We start from the raw sequence: 17500 nt of genomic DNA, 5'->3' as shown, positions 1-17500 counted from the left end.
TGTGTGTGTGTATGTTTGTGTATGCACTTGTTTGTGTGATTGTGTATTTGTGCGGAAATGGCAACAATTAAAACCGCTCTTGCACATTTTTCTTCAAAGCTCTTTAATGATATTCATGGACTTAGACGGGAACCTAATCCTGAGGTGTTTCAAAAGGAGTCAGGAAACTTGCGAGAGTTTCAAACACAGAGTTTGTACGAGTTTTGTGAGAAAGGTCTACTTTTTGCTGGCTAGGAATTGCTACAGAGGGACAAGAAGATTGGAAACCTCAAAAATAACTGCGCTTGTGTGTATCTGTATACCCTTTGGTCACGTCTGCAGATTTCTTTGTTTTCGTTTTACTCATTAGTTTTTTTTTTCTCTCTCTCTCTCTCTCTCTCTCTCTCTCTCTCTCTCTGTACCTAGCTGTGGTATGTTTGAACGTTGAATTGAATCGTAATCGATATTAGGTGTCTTTTTAAGTTTGATTCGGTTTATTTATTTCTGTAATTGACTTTCACATGCAAAAATTATCTTCAAAATTATTTCTTCTAAATGTATTTTGACATAATTTGTAACCTAAATGCACATTATAAAATTAAGGATAGAGGTGAAACCTTTTTGGTATCATTCAAAGATTGAATATGAAAGGGATTTTATTTGACAAAACAGGAGAACGTTTCATTTTAGTAAATGATGATGAATCCTCACTATGTTAAGGTCTCATTGATGAAAAGTTTACCAATTTTGTTTTTACCAATGAAAATGTGATATCCCATGAGGTTTTGATATCAGAATATTCATCACTGTGTGTTGTAATTTTGCATTCAACTTCGACACTGAAATACTTTTTACGTATCGAAGCGTCTTACTGAAAGATTAACAAATGGAGACGATTGAAGTGGTATTTTTTTATTCGATTTCGGGTTGTCGTCGTCGACTTTTTTAGATGTTAGATCGTTCTTCTGGCGATCCATTATAACAAGTGCTCTTCAGATGCACTTCCTGTGTGTGCGTGACCCAGTCTTTGAGAAATTGTCCATCATTTATTCACTTGAACACCCAAAATACGTGATTGGTTCGGGTGCTCAAGGCCACTTCGATTGCAATTGACACTGGAATCAAGGGTTTTATGAAGGGCCGTATTACACTATGTCTCGTATAACCCCGCTCGGATTACTTCACATTTCGTTGTCCGGGTTATTGCCATTGGATGATCTGAGAGGTCTTGTTTGATTCGCTGTTCATTGGTCCTCTGAAGATGTCGAAAAAGAACGAATTACTTTTATATCAAGGGTTTTTTATTTGTGTGTGTGTGTGTGTGTGTGTTTGTGTGTGTGTGTGTGTGTGCAGGTTAATAGACGGTTGTGGAAGAATCATAAGAATTATCAACGAATCTCTCAATCAGAAAGATAAAAACTAGATGAATATCTTTTCCCATAATATGGGTGGCTCCATTTGAAAACAACAATTGTTACTGGCTAATTATTACTTTTAATTAATTACTGAATCACGGGTGAATTCTTTCCTACCAATTCCACCACGCTTCCCATCATTAAAGGCTCATCAGCAATTCGGTGAACCCCCTATTATTTTCTCTCTTTTTCCCGACATGTCGAAATAGCCAACATTATCGAATTCCTCTTAGCTTGTTCTTTTCCCGACTCAATCTCTTTCTCTCTCTTATTCCAAGGGTCTTCTAATACCGCACGCTTGTATATGTAACTTTATTTTTTGTCCATCCTCCCCCCTACATCGATACAGATCACAACAGTCCATTGATCACCAGGAAATGAATCCTGTGCTTAAGTCTCAAATCAGCACTACCACTGTGGTCTTTAGGGACCCTTTATAGATAATTCCTTACCCATTTTACCGGGGTTATTCTGGGGTCTTTCGATTGTGTGTATGAGAGAGAGAGAGAGAGAGAGAGAGAGAATATCAACGTTGGCTTTTAAGGGTAGTTAGCAACCATATATATATATATATATATATATATTTATATATATATATATATTATATATATATATATATATATATATATTTCTCTAAATACTTTTATCCTTTTTAGTTCCACTTAGAATATGTATAGTAGTTCTTTGGCGTGATTAAGTATACTTTTTGCGTAGTGCGTACGTTTTTGGTATATATACGATTATTATTATTATTATTGTTATTATTATCATCACTTGCCAAGCCACAACCCTAGTTGGAATCTTAAGTATGATATAGTAGCATACATTACTGTATAATTGGTGATATTAGAATACGCGATGCTTTACAAAAGCAGAATATTCCCGTATAAAAAAAGCACGTCCGGTACTTCCACATGAACCTGTCAGATAACCCAGCACTGGGGCCGGAAGGGCCATTCAACTCTCGTGTTTGGGAAGGGTTTTGAGAATATGCGGACAATGATGTCACATTTTCCTCAGTTATGAAATCTCTGGTAGAATGTAACCGCTCCCTAAGGATTTGTGGAGAAGTACTTTTGAGCACAATGACTACTTAAGCGTTACCTACTGCTAAAGTTCTGTCTTTGCTACTTGGAAGCTCTTCAAGTTTGTCGAAAACTTATTTCCTTCAGGTTGTTATAGTAAACGAAACCTGGAAGTTTTTTCTGCTTATCAGAATCCTTGAAAATAAAAGCAGATATTTTTACTTATATTGAAGAGGTAAAATTCAAGTTTTTTCAAGTGACAAATCTGTGGTACATTTAAAAAAATATATTAATGAGAGAGAGAGAGAGAGAGAGAGAGAGAGAGAGAGAGAGAGAGCCATTTATCAATATGAAAAGCAGAGGCGGATCTACACTAAGGAGGTGTTGGAGGAGGAGAAGGACTCCTCTAAGTGGAAGAGTTTAAGGAAAATAGAGCTGTATTAGTTCTTTGCAGGAGAAGGAATCTCCCTCCCCCCTTCCCCTCCCCTCTAAACCTCCTCCTTGGGGTTCATTCTGGCTGCAGTCAGTCAGTCACTGCGAGAAACAACCCTCTTCGTATTAGTGTTCCGACTTGAATCGTCTGCTGCTGCCTCTGCTCCTCCATCGAGGCCGACGGATTCCGGGTCCTTAACCCTTGAACTCGTGATAAGGAGATGATCGTTCTTTGCCTCTCTATCGCCTCCTCTTACCCTCCCCCCCCCCCCTTCATAGGCGCACATAACGAGCACCTTATGTAGGATATTCATACCTGGGAAGATCCGGAGGTATTTGGAAGTGCCAAGGAAGGAATGCCAAGGATATTCGAATTGTTTTTTATTATTAGTAGTTTTTTTTTCTCTCCTTTTGCAGCTTCTCTGTTCAGTATATTAAAACAATCCTTTGGTTCGGGAGGTGGAATGAAATTATATTGTTTTATTTGACAGTTTTAATCTCATTAGTTTTGGTACGTTGAAGAGCAAAGTCTATTCAGTAGTATCAGTAATAGGAGGACTTACTGGAATTTCGAAAGAAATACCATTTTCTTTAAATCCGTTAGATACTTGGAAATAAAAGTTTTGCTTGGTTTCGGCAAATAGCAGTTATATACAAAGAATATTTCAAGTCTTAGGAATTTACGAAACGTAAGTGAACTAACATGCAGCTTCAGACACATTGAAAAAAAAATTCAAGCATTGCATTCCAAGTGTTTGCTGTGCCGAAAATAACTTTTTAAATACAATTTGATTGTGTATTGCCATTTCGAAACTGTATCCTAAAGCTTATAGTTTTACAATGCCCAATTCTGGAGAGAAATCAAAACCAGAACTGGAATAATATCAATACAACTGATTTTTTATGTTAGGAACTCGGCTCAGCATCGACTATATTTTGTTTTGCATGAAACTTAGTCTTGAAATGTTATCAACCGGGCTTTTACATTGTCAGGTAATGCTATTCTGCCTCCATGAACTTTTATATAGTGTTACGTAAAAGGAAGGCACATTTCTGGTTTGAGATTTTGCGTGCATATATTAGGATTTTATTTCCTAAGGTATTTATGTACGATGATTTATCCGGTTACCGTCTGATGACTTTTTGTGCAAAAAGTTGTGCTTGAGTTCACAAATCCCACATAATTTAGCAAGGCGTATAATTACATGGTGTAAACTAGACTGTGTGTTGCTCGATTAAAAACGAATATTCCCGTTAAATAGGACTATTTTATTTTAGCGTCTTAAACTAAAAAAATAATCTGTATTTTAAATATTTATCGAGATCTACTTATAAGAATATATTTTCTGAAATTGTATTTCATCCGTGAAGTATTATCTCCTAATGTACGTTGGATAGCCGATAGAAGACAAGTTTCCTTCACGATTCGAACGACGTACGAACCAAAAATATATGTGGAGCGACCTTAGAGTTTCCAGTCCCCTCCCAGTTATCCTCCACTTCAAATTTCCAAATATCCTCATGAGTAATCGTTGGCTTTGCCGTTGAGAGATGGTTGAAGAGCTGCTCGGAGAGATCTCTTCTCCTCTTATCAAGCCGAAGGCTCCTGAGGAGAAGTGGTTTCATATAAAAAGCAAATAAAACTGGTCTACCAGTTCTCGATTTAGTGATAGAGTACTCGTTAGGGTATATACCGAGATATGACGAGTGTGAGAACCATTACGGTTGATTAGATGGATAAGTTGTGGGTTTCCATTAATCCTTTTGTCACTTTGCGAGGGATTAGTTTTGTATCAGAAAGATTCAAGTGAGGCCTTTGCCTTATTATACACAATGAACACGCTCTCTCTCTCTCTCTCTCTCTCTCTCTCTCTCTCTCTCTCTCTCAAGTTTTAACTGTCTCGATTGCAGTATTTTGCAAACAGTATGATGCTGGAGAGAGAATTAAAAAGTTCGTTCTTAGTGATGGAACATATGGTTTTTTGTTCTTATTCAAATGTATCTAACGATGATATTTAATTTGTGATTGTTTTGATATCTTAGTTTGCTCACCCATCTTCACAAACTTGTGAAAACATGTCATTTGAGCCGTGAATAACTCTCTCTCTCTCTCTCTCTCTCTCTCTCTCTCTCTGGATGAGAATCACCACAACCAACTAACTACCAAGTAGAAAGTTCATTGCTCAGGTTAAATTATAATTGACTCTTCACATCTTGACTCACAAGTCATGAAAGGTCATGGAAATGCTAATCTGTGTGTGAAATTACACAACCCACAATCCTTGGTCTCGTCAGGTGCTGCCACTCCTTAATATATGTATAGTGACCGTATGTCTTTTTAGGAATCGTTTCGTGTCTAACCAGTCGTTAACTGTTATATATGGATTTTGTTTGGGTATCCATTTTTTTTTTTTCATTCTAAGTAAGTTTAACAAATTTATGTGGTAATACCCAGATAATAGAGATAGATTGGGAATCCCTTCTTTATTTCTCCTTGAAATTATAAACAGTATATATACATACATGTATGATTTACCAGTCTACTTCGGAAACTCAGCAGATAGATTCATTGGTGTGTGCCATAAAATGTATCCCCTTCTTTCTACCTGATGAACCCAAAGTGGGACTTCTCAAATAGCTCATCGAATTACCTTCTTGGTGGGAGACTGAAGGGACGTTTTTACTTTAACCAGAGGCATCTCCCTCACTCTCACTGACTTCGGAATTCCTCATTAGTAGTCCGGAGAAGAAGATGGGAGGGTTCAAGAGATCTAGGGTCAGGTCTGAGAATCGGGGAGGCTGTGGTCATTGGTCGGGGAGGGGGAGGAGGGATCTCTTACGTGGTTTTAGGGATTAGCCGACACAAGGAATAGATGTTCATGGAAGTGGCAGCGGAGTGAGAGTACTGGAGGTTAAACATCTCTCTCTCTCTCTCTCTCTCTCTCTCTCTCTTTATATATATATATATATATATATGTGGTTGTGTGTGTGTGTGTGTGTGTGTGTGGGTAGATAAAGGTCTAACATTGGAGTAATATGTTGCTAAAAAAAAGTAAATATTTTATGAATTTTGCTGAATTGATGACAGATGACTGTGATCACTCTTGTTAGTTCCATTTGAAATGCAGGAGATGTTGGTGTTTACTGAGCTTTAAATCATAAGTAAGGTTAAGCTCTCCTCTTTTGGCATATGTCTTTCCCATCTTGGTGCTTATGCAAGATTCATCTATCACTTTCCTTGACGGGCCCGTGAGATTATCACCCATTTCAATGTTTTGATAAAAAGTGAGTTGTGCAGGATTTGACTGTTGAGTAGGATTTAAACGCGTAGTGGTTTAGTATTTAGGCTTGACAGCATTCGATTCCTAGCTATGGCTCATGATTTCACCCAGCTGTAAATGTGTAGGCTACTAGAATCTGCTAGGGTCAAGAAAAGGCCTTGGTCTGGTAACCTTATCCCTAAGGATTTGCTGAGAATAGAATTTGCTTCCATAATCCCTTCATATTATGTATTGAATTATAGAAAAAACTTACAAAATATATTAATTTCGCAGCAAAAGAATAAAGAAACCAGGTACATTTTACACGAAAGAATTTTTGCTCTTCAGGTTTGATGTTGCCTTTTGCATGATCATGGTTTACAGTTATTTTAAATGTTATTTAATTCTATATTTAGATATACCGTGCTAGGCGGTATCTCTTAGCAATCCATGTTTGCCAACGGTTATATAAGCGCATGAGCAACTTGGTGGAGTAACAAGAACTTTGGGTGTGGAGGAAATTCCCCCCCCCCCCCGAATCTCGATGAAATCACTGGCAGCAAGGTGACGGATTGGGTTGAAGGCTAGAGACAACTTGTCTTTTCGGCTTCTACTCCTGATGCTGGGCGGATTTTCTCACTAGAATTAGTCTGGTCCGGCAGGGGTCACTTGCCTTAATTAGATAGGCACTGCGCATTACAGGGAACTGGCTGTCCTTTGATTAATCTAGCCAACGAATCCTCTTGAGACCCTTTGCGTTAATAGACGTAGGAGGTAATGACGATTTAGATAGGAATGGGACAAAAATAGGGCCTTTAGCGCGTTAAACTTCGTTGATATAACATTATACAGCTGTTCGCCATTATTTACTATTCGCCGTTTGCTTACATTTTATACAGGGAATTAAGAGAAAGGTTTGGATTGTGAGTAGCATTATTTTAAGTCAATCTGTATATCAAGGCTATAATTATTTTTACATAATCCTGGTAAGGAAAAACGGTGATTGGCAGTGTGTATAATTGTAGGTTCGTGAAATGTTCCTTAGAATAATTTCTTGAATCTTTCGATTAATATAAATATTACAACTATTTTTTTTTATATTTGAAAGTGTGTGGTTATGTCTGAAGTTTTCAATTTACATTTTAAACCTTACTTCGAATGCATATAGTAACATTTCAGCTGTTTTTTTTTTTATCTTATTTACTTATGTAATTAGATTTTTTCTCGAATCATTTAAATTTTTATACAACACATTAGAAGTGAATCTCCTTTAGACAGACTTTTAACTTACATTAAAGCCGCCAGGATACTGTTCCGGCAATAGAACTAGGACTCCTAATTGCCCTTTCAAGACATTGTGTCCACCTTGTTCCCTGGAGAGTCCTCCGAAGGTTATTCAGGGGCGACCATAAATTTCACTCTATTGCCTCCCTGGTACCCAAGGGCTTTTTACCGCCTCTTTGAAGAGAGATACAACGAGCAGAGCTTGTATTCCGCCGGAAGTTAGGAGGCTTGTACGGTGGTGGGTGGGTGGGTGGGGGGGGGGGTGGCAGAAGGTGGGTGGAAGGGTTCAGTTTCGATGGTCTTTGATCCGACCGCAAGGATGAGTCATGAGAACATACATATATTAACCTTGGAAATTTTTTTTTCTTTTTTTGTAATATTTTATATATATATATATATATATATATTTTATATATATATATATATATATACACAATATATATATACAGTATATATATATATATATATATATACAGTATATATATATATATATATATATGTATGTATGTATGTACGTGTCCGTGTGCGTATCCATGCATGCATGTATGTGTATATTTAATTGAAAATAATGACTTTATGGTGATATTAAAGTGTTAATAACGGAAATTTTTACTCCAATAATATAGTTACAAAACGAATGTTTTCAAACGGACGTTGACTTCGATTATAGTAATACTGTATTAGGTTAATTTTAGATGTTGGTTATTAAATATGATGATCTTGTCTGACATTTTTATCATTGGTATGTTTATGGCCTGGGGATTCTTATATGATATCGGCGAAGTTGTGATTAGATATAACATGAATTCAAGATAAGGGCAAATGTAAACGTGCTTATTCTTCGGGGTACAAAGAAACAGTACGTTGGCTTAAAATAAGAGAGAGAGAGAGAGAGAGAGAGAGAGAGAGAGAGAGAGAGTTGACCATAAAATAATATTTTGATTTTTGAAAATTTACTCCCGTCAATGACGGACCCTAGATAGATCTTCCCTTTCTAAAGAGACCTGGTCCTAAAAATGACTGATTTTTTATAAATGAGAGAGAGAGAGAGAGAGAGAGAGAGAGAGAGAGAGAGAGAAGCCTCCTAATATAGAATGTAAGAATACACGCCATCCTCTTGCAAGTGGTTGGTCCCTGGAGCGCGTTTTATTGGCACCGTTGAAACCGGGTAAAATCGAAACTCACCACAGGTAGTGGCGTATAAGGACACACGGAAGATCGCAGATAAGAATGGACAGTGGGCGTACCAAGGAGATGATGGGCTAAGAGCTAAGGGTATGTGGGTGTAGGGGGTGGGGGGTTAGATAGGAGTGTGGGCGTCACAGACGATTAGGAGGAATGTCTGAGGTGGAATAGAATTCACCCTGAAAAAAAGCTGGTAGCAGGAGGATTTGAACATGACTCCAGAACCTACTTACAGAGTCAAGTCACGTGATCAGGTCATTCGAGTGTTTCGATTCTTCTTTTATCCGTGTAAAGGAATGACGTCAGATGTAATTATCGGTTTTCTGGTTTATTGGCGCTCTTCATTTGTTGCTGGTAATGATGGTGCTAGCGTATACTTACACAATCGCTACTAGTATTAGTAATTGTATTTCATCTTAGAGTTCTCTTGCTTGAGGGTGCACTCGGGCACACTTTTCTATCTTATATCTTATCTCTTCCTCATGTTTTTTAAGGTTTTTATAGTTTATAAAGTGATATTTATTTTAATGTTGGTGCTCGTCTTAAAATATTGATTTTTTCCTTGTTCCGTTTCCTCACTGAGCTATTTTCCCTGTTGGAGCACCTGGGCTTATAGCATCCTGCTTTTCCAACTAGGGTTGTAGCCTAGCAAGTAATAATAATAATAATAATAATAATAATAATAATAATAATAATAATAATAATAATAATAATAATTTGCATCCAACCACATCACTTAATCTTGCATTTGCCATAGTGTTTTAAATGATAATCACTTGACAGGAAGCGGCCATTTATATTGTCATTGTCGTCAGAAGGAAAAAAACAAATTTTAGTACCCAACGGTTTCGAGTATTTTAATATTCACTTTGCACTTTACGCAGCATTGTATATTAATATGCATGATAGCGCGAGGTACTAAAATCTTTTATATCCTACTGACTCTTGCATTATATTGTGTCGTAATTTATTTTTTTTTTCTTTTTCACTTTTAATTTAAAACGAATTTGCAAAAGTTCTGTATGTGTGCTGTATACGAATCAGGAAAATTGAATAAATCTCAGTTTGATAGGAAGTTAACAAGGAAAAATAGTGGATGCTTTGTTACCATGAACAGAAGAAGGTAGCCATTGTTCAAGTGTCTTAGATGATTTGTCTACTTAGAGGAAGGAAGGGCAGAGATTGGTAGGTCTGGTGTTGAATAAACCTCTGTGTTTTTTCTGAATAAACCATTTTTCTTTTTCTTAGGAAATGAACTTTCATCTGTGTGTTTGTGCGTCCTATTATCCGAGGAACCCAACCTCTTTGAGGTTAGATTGAATGAGCCACTGTATACCTGAAAAGTGTATCCTTTCAACTGATTAAGTTTTCAAATGAAAGGAGGAAGATGGAAAGCAGACATTCAATTATTAGCATAAAGGGGAATTCAGGAAATTAGAGAGCGGAGAAGAAATCCAATGATCCGAGAGATAGATGGATAGAGAGTGGATATGTGAGCCATCGGGTGGGCTTCTTACATCATTGGCAATCGCAGATAAAAGGAAAAAGTACAAAGAAGGAACGAAAAAGAAACTTGAAGGTCAACGAGAACCCGACAGATGAAGAGGAAGATTCTTCGTTCATTAAAGCTTTGACGAAGGTGTTAATGAATGGTGTTGGCTTTGGCGATGATGGAGAGGAATGGGTAGTTTTTAAGTCTTCTTGGCCACATACAGTAATTTACATCTTCAGTGGTTTCTCTCTCTCTCTCTCTCTCTCTCTCTCTCTCTCATATATATATATATATATATGTGTGTGTGTGTGTGTGTGTGTGTGTATCATCATCATCAAGTACGGGGTGTTCGATGTCGAACGGCCGTGGCCCTCTGTGTATACTGTGTATACACACACACACACACACACATATATATATATATATATATATGTATATATATATATATATATGTATATATAGATATGTATGTATATATAGATATGTATGTATATATAGATATGTATGTATATATATATATATATATATGTATATATATATATATATATATATATTTATTTATTTATTTAGTGTGTGTGTATCTTGATCATAATATATTTATGCGTTTAATTGGTATATGACTGTTTATGTATATACATTTCAACATATTGATGATTTTGATACATGTCTTCAGTAATATAATCATGCACATCTAAATTACATTTTAGTTTTTATTTAGATGTGTACATACGTATAACATTAGTATGTAATTTCTTTTATGACTCATAAACAATATATCTAACATTTTTATTTTCCATTTTGCAGGTAAGAGAAGCTGGTTCATCATTTGCTCTGGTGAAGGGAGTGTGCTTGTAGCTCTGTAAGTATGTTCGATTTGCTCTTCCGTTAACTGTGTTTACATGGCACTGGAAAGACATTTAGTTTGATTGATTGAGGAATAGTATGATAAAAGGTATACAAGTCGAAGGGGACTTATTCTTCTGCAGTTGTTGTTGTTATTGTGAGTGTGTGTGTATATATATATATATATATATGTTGTGTGTGTGTGTGTGCGTGTATATATATATATATATATATGTGTGTGTGTATGTGTGTGTGTGTGCGCGTGTATATATATATATATATATATAAACTGTATTGAGTGAGAAAGAAAGGAGAAAATTTATTTATATGATATGCTCTGTATAAATTTCTTTGGCAAAAGAAACACCGTACAGAAGATATTTCATAAGCAATAAAGCAGTAAGGTATTGAATAATGCTTTCCAAAATAAATAGAATTTCTATCATATAAAAGTCAACTAGAACGGATATGTGATAAATTGACAGAACTGGATTCGAAAGGCAAATTTCCTATTTGTATTGACTATCGATGCAGGTTAAAAGAACGTTGATCTATATACTGTGTGTACATATCTTCATAAATCCATCCAAAGTCCATTTATGTAATTTCACTTATATTTTAAAAATTTCATTATTCAGTATTATATTTATAAGCTTCAACAACGACAACACCAATCCTATTGACAAAGAATTATGTTTTGCAGCAGTTTTCAAAATGAACTGTGTGTACATATCCATCCAAAGTCTGTTTATGTAATTTCACTTATATTATAAAAAATTCATTATTCAGTATTATATTTATAAGCTTCAACAACGACAACACCAATCCTATTGACAAAGAATTATGTTTTGCAGCAGTTTTCAAAATGAACTTGGAACGTACAGAAAAGCATGAAGGCTTTCACAGATCAGAGACGATGTCGGCAAGATCAAAAGAAATGAACTTGCCCACGAGGCAACGTCTGCCTGCTTTTGTGAAAGTATTACATCACTATGAGAACCAAAGCATCCTCCTCCTCCCTCGGTTTTTTTTTTCTCCCGTCATTAATTATGTATAAATACATGTCGTCAATCGGGTTAAGTATCATCTTTATCTCGTCGGATCTGTTTCATGTCTGTTTCATCTCTCAAGTATCCCGAGACGCCAATTTGTCCCGTTGCCTTGGTGGAACCCTTGTGGCTTGAGGAGTCTGGTGGGAGGAAGCCTTGTGCGTCTGTTACCCCGGGAGGATAGATAACTTGAGAGTGCCGTTACAGATAGAGAGTGCTATAAATAACTTGCGTTTTTAGTGTGACGTAAATTATATCTTTTTATATATGTTTGTTTTAATGTACCTGTATGCTTTTATTAAAATTTTGTACTTACACTGACGTACAGACACGCTAACATTTGTGATTATTTTCCCTACATAATAAAGTGCAGGTGTCTGGTTTTATATATATATATATATATATATTCCCTGTCACGCTGCACGTCCATTGCCAAACGCATAAACTACTCGGTCTCTCCCCGTTCCTTGTGAGAGGGGCTACTTCGAGGGGTACACTAACCACAAGCAAACGACAAATTGCCTGACCTGCCTTGTTGTAATTAGTAAAGGGGGAGGGGATGGGAAGAGTCGAGTCTGTGTACGTGCATATCTATATAGATATTTAGCCCTCGTTTTTGACGGGTCGCGTACACTAGTGTTTGTGTGTGTGTAGCCTCTATGTGTGGAAAAACAGGAAAGGGTTGAATGAGAAAGTAGATCGGAATTGACATGATGGTGTCCTCATTTTGCCTTATCCTTCAGATCAATGAATGGGTGCTTTCTCCTGATAAAGCCTTTTAGTGTTTTATCTCGCAAAGGCGTCTGATTAAGACGGGTCTCACGTTCCTCGTCTGCATCTCCCTCATCCCCTCCCAGGCCAGGGCCCTTCCCCCTTCACCCCTTCCTCCATATTTCCATTGTCGCCAAACGTTGCCGGCCACGGCGCCACTCCCAGCGTACTATCGGAGGCAGTCACGTGACGTCACTATCTTTGGCCTCGTTTTCGGGCGGGTTTTGAAGATTATGAGATGGAAGCTGGGGATTTTGGCATTCATAAAACCTCTTCGTGTTCTGGGAGAGCGCCGTCTCTTTTACACATTTTTTTTTTTCTAGATGAGTGTGAGAGCGTTTGTTTGTGTTGAGGGTCTGTCATCTGCTGTTTGTATTTGCTTGCTTGTGGTTTTTGTAGTTTGTTTGTTTGATTATTACGGTTTGTTGCTGATTAGGAAAACAAGCTCTCCTAAAAATTCTTGGTTTGAATGATTAAGCAATATGAATTATTTAAAAAAGTATAATATCTTGAATATTAGTCATGCAGATCCTTCCTTAAGCAGCTTTATGGCCAAGTATATGAGAGGGTTTAGCCAAAATCCTTTGTGTAATCTGCATTGTTTTGGGATAATAGTCATGAAACATCTATGATATATATAACACGACATGAGCTCTGTGCTTCACGAGTAATATTTTCTTTTAAGAAACTTATTACCTGCTTTTGTTTCAGTAATCTAATTTTCTTATTTCTCATAGGGAGTCTTATATTCCATCGTTTTCCTTGATAAATACTTTCTTTTTATAGGAAACTGTCACATTGATTTATGTTGGAAATTCAATTCTATTTATAGATTTTATTAAAATACCTAAGGAAGATTCTGGCACTTGTCTTTACTTTAGTTAAAAACAGTTAACAATAAAAACAATCAAGAACTATTTACCGCATAACAATCAATGTGGCATTTTTCCCTATTATTAAGAAGTTAGAATTGATCTGAATGGACTGAATTTTTACTCTTTATTTTTCCCTATGAAGCGTAGTAAACTCGATTTTACAAACAGTTAACAATAAAAACAATCAAGAACTATTTACCGCATAACAATCAGTGTGGCATTTTCCCTATTTTTAAGAATTCTGTATTGATCTGAATGGACTGAATTTTTACTCTTTATTTTTCCCTTTGAAAGCGTAGTAAACTAGATTTTGCAAATACAATCGCAAAGTAGAATAAAGTATCCCTCTTCTCTCCTCTGCTGTTCCCGAAGGTTGTCACATCTTTTAAGCAATGTGCTATAGCCCTCATTATTGGGATAATATGTCACCGAGGCCTGTCGAGTTGGCATCTGAGTGACAGTTAATTTAGGGGAAATGGGAAAGAAAGCGCTTTTATGCCATTAAACAAATTAAACCGATCACTTTTTCCCAGGGCGCAGTGAAACACCTTATATTTACTCATTTGTGTTTTTCTTTATACATATATTTGCGTGGTTTTAGCATATAGGAAATTATATATATATATATATATATATATGTATGTATATATATATATATATATATATTTATATATATATATATATATATATGTATATATATATTGTTAGTGTATGGAATGAATCATGACGTGGATGGTCTCATTTTTGGAATTTAATATGCATACATATATATATATATATATATATAATATATATATATAATATATATACATATATATAAATATATATGTATATATGTATATATATATATATATATATACATATACATACATATATATATATATGTATGTATGTATGTATGTATGTATGTATGTATATCCTATTTCTTTCGCCCGTGCTTGTGAAATTTGTGGCAATTTGACTTTTACATACTAATGATTTTTTATTCGTGTTTATAAAATTAGTGAGAGAGAGAGAGAGAGAGAGAGAGAGAGAGAGAGAGAGAGAGAGATTGCTAATGGTGCCCCAGTGCAGCATCCGTTTGGTATGGTGGGTACAGGTGCATGGCAACAGGTATGCATAATTAGAGAGCTGCTCTTTTGCAGGCGACGCAGTAGATCTTTCTCATTAGTTGGAGAGATTTTTCATTTAGCTGTTTATTTATTCTTTTTTTTATAGACCAGCGGAAGCAGCGTGGACAGTTTAATTGGAATTTCTTCTAATAAATTGGAGTAACGTAGTGTTTCTAATGACTTCGGGGTTTTTTAATTAAGGTTCTATTTCACGGGGGAGTCCGTGCAACTATTAAAAGTAATTTAGGTTTTTCTGATATGTATTTTTTTTTATTAAGCTTCCGCTTTGACTATTGCTAATTTGCATCTTGCTCATTAAAAATAAGTGCCTTTATTTTGATTTATTCAATTATATTTAATGTGTTTTAACCTTGTTCATATACTTGCTTTTCATATGATCATTGTGTATTGGGTTTTCATTTTTGATCGTGTGATTGTCTGGCTTTTGAGAGTGGAACGATATCTCATTAATTCTATTTTTCTTGTTATGTAAACTTGAATGTTGTCACATTCTACCAATGTAAGAACGCATTCAAGAATTATAAACTACTCTGGTTGTATGCACACACCTATCGTCTCAGCTTGATCTATTGGCTGATTTCCATCCACCAAACTAACGACCAACGCATTCAGGGACGTATCACGACAAACTACTCCCTATAAATATGGATTTTCTTCAAGACAAGCAATTCTAAATAATTTCTTAGAAACGCATTTCCCGTATCTTGCTGAAAAGATTTTATATATAATGAAGGCTGAAAGTGATGTAGCCTGGTTAGTGTAAGGAGAAATTCGATTAGATGTATTTGGCCGTTTTTACAAAGTCACGAAGTGGGGCTTGGACTTTTACCATCTTTAAGGTCATAGTTTGATCAAACACTCTGGGTTCTCAACTAGATGGAGTATATATTTTTTTTTTTTTTTTTTTTTTTTTGTCGGTATGTGTCTCATTTGAATCGTATTTGAACGGTGTTCGAATATCATATAGTTTCTTTTACCCAAAGCTTTGTCTGTAGAGACTTGAATTTGTAATGTGTAGAACGCATGGTCCTGTAATCAATCATGATTGTTGTAAAAACAAACTCTCTGTTGTCACAGGGTTAGAATCGGAAAAAAAGTCTTGTAGCTGTGTTGGTGTACATTTGTTGACAAAGGTCTATCTGGAAACCAGTTCTTTATCAGTTGTGAAACATTCGTTGTTACCCGGAAACCCACCGGAAATCTCAAATCTAGCAGCTAATCACAATTAATATCGTATAAACGTTATCTCTGAGCCCACACGAGAATAGTGACAGCCACGTAGGCCGTGCTGTTCCTGTCTGGTTTAATTGAATTTACTTGTGCTTCTCAAACACCGCCGTCTGTGGTCGCACATTTCCGTTAATCCCCTCTTTTCTATCACTCCCTCTTGTACCTCCTCCAGATTCCAACATCCCCCCCCCCCCCCCGGTTAGTATTGTTATCCTGCCGCAAGTGAATATACGGTATCTTATCAGGATTTCTGTAGGCCATGTCATTTTAGGCTTAACGCGAGAAAGAAAGGCGCCATATATTTATAATACCTATTTTCACTTTTGTAAGATTAACCTCTCTCTCTCTCTCTCTCTCTCTCTCTCTCTCTCTCATTAAGAGCTTCATGTCATCACAAGTATTTTTAAATATTTCAAATTTAATTTTCGTACAAAATATTTTTGGTTTTTGTTTCAACCCAAATTACATTCGTAATAGGTTGTTGGTATGGTTACTTATTCACGTCTCTTGGTATAATGGAGAGAGAGAGAGAGAGAGAGGAGAGAGAGAGAGAGAGAGAGATGGGATAAAACCTAGAATTATCAACCGCGTAAATATGCATCCTTAACACCTTTAATATTTCCTTATTTATCATTTCCCTCAAAGCGGAATTTTCCTGTAAGTTCTCAGTTCTACGTATGTTCAACTCTTGTTTTAATGTAAATTCTTATCGTAGGCGCTTTTATCTTTTATCAAAATTTCATACACCACATTAATCCCTCTTGCTTTATTGATGACTTATCTCTGCTTCATGACATTTTGACGGGAAAAATACCAATGTTTTATTCCGGGTGCCACACATGAATGCTTATATCATATTTTGCATTATTTTTGCTGTAACTTGTATATACTCGCGCTTCTGTCAGTGAATACATTTTTTTATGTTGATATATACAAATTCTTTTCTGTTCATGTTTGTATGTATACATATTTGCATATTTGTGGAAGTAGCAATGTGTGTATTAATTTATATACAGCGTACACTTGCATGTAAGTCCATCCATATAGTAGTGCTGTGAACATAAGATGTTGTTTATTAATCTTATACATGGGTTAGCATCTTTGATTCAGTATGTGTAATTCAGTCCACATGGATATTTATTTACTGTATATTCATTTTGGGTATGCGTGATTATCCGTCTCTGTGCTTGTGTGTTTCACCAAAGTAAACATTCCATCGCACGTCAAGTGTTTGCCTTTCTCTTGGAGGGGACAGAAGGGATTGACCATTTGGGAGCTGGTTGTTGATACGAGAGAGAGAGAGAGAGAGAGAGAGAGAGAGAGAGAGAAACATATTTTCGATTCACAATTTCCTGACAGAGAGAGAGAGAGAGAGAGAGAGAGAGAGAGATATTTTCGATTCACAATTTCCTGACAGAGAGAGAGAGAGAGAGAGAGAGAGAGAGAGATATTTTCGATTCACAATTTCCTGACAGAGAGAGAGAGAGAGAGAGAGAGAGAGAGAGACAGAGAAAAACATATTTTCGA

At 36.1% G+C, this 17500-nt stretch overlaps 1 protein-coding gene across 1 annotated transcript in view; it reads left to right on the top strand.

Annotated features, from left to right (window-relative positions):
- The window catches only part of LOC137632372 (vitellogenin receptor Yl-like), a 312027-nt gene that overhangs the window by 129150 nt on the left and 165377 nt on the right, over nt 1-17500 (top strand). The gene's annotated exons all lie outside the window — the stretch shown is intronic.

Source organism: Palaemon carinicauda, chromosome 41, assembly GCF_036898095.1.
Source record: "Palaemon carinicauda isolate YSFRI2023 chromosome 41, ASM3689809v2, whole genome shotgun sequence".
Taxonomy (NCBI): domain Eukaryota; kingdom Metazoa; phylum Arthropoda; class Malacostraca; order Decapoda; family Palaemonidae; genus Palaemon; species Palaemon carinicauda.
The sequence above is the reverse complement of the archived record's forward strand: the minus strand, read 5'-3'. Positions and strand labels throughout refer to the sequence as shown.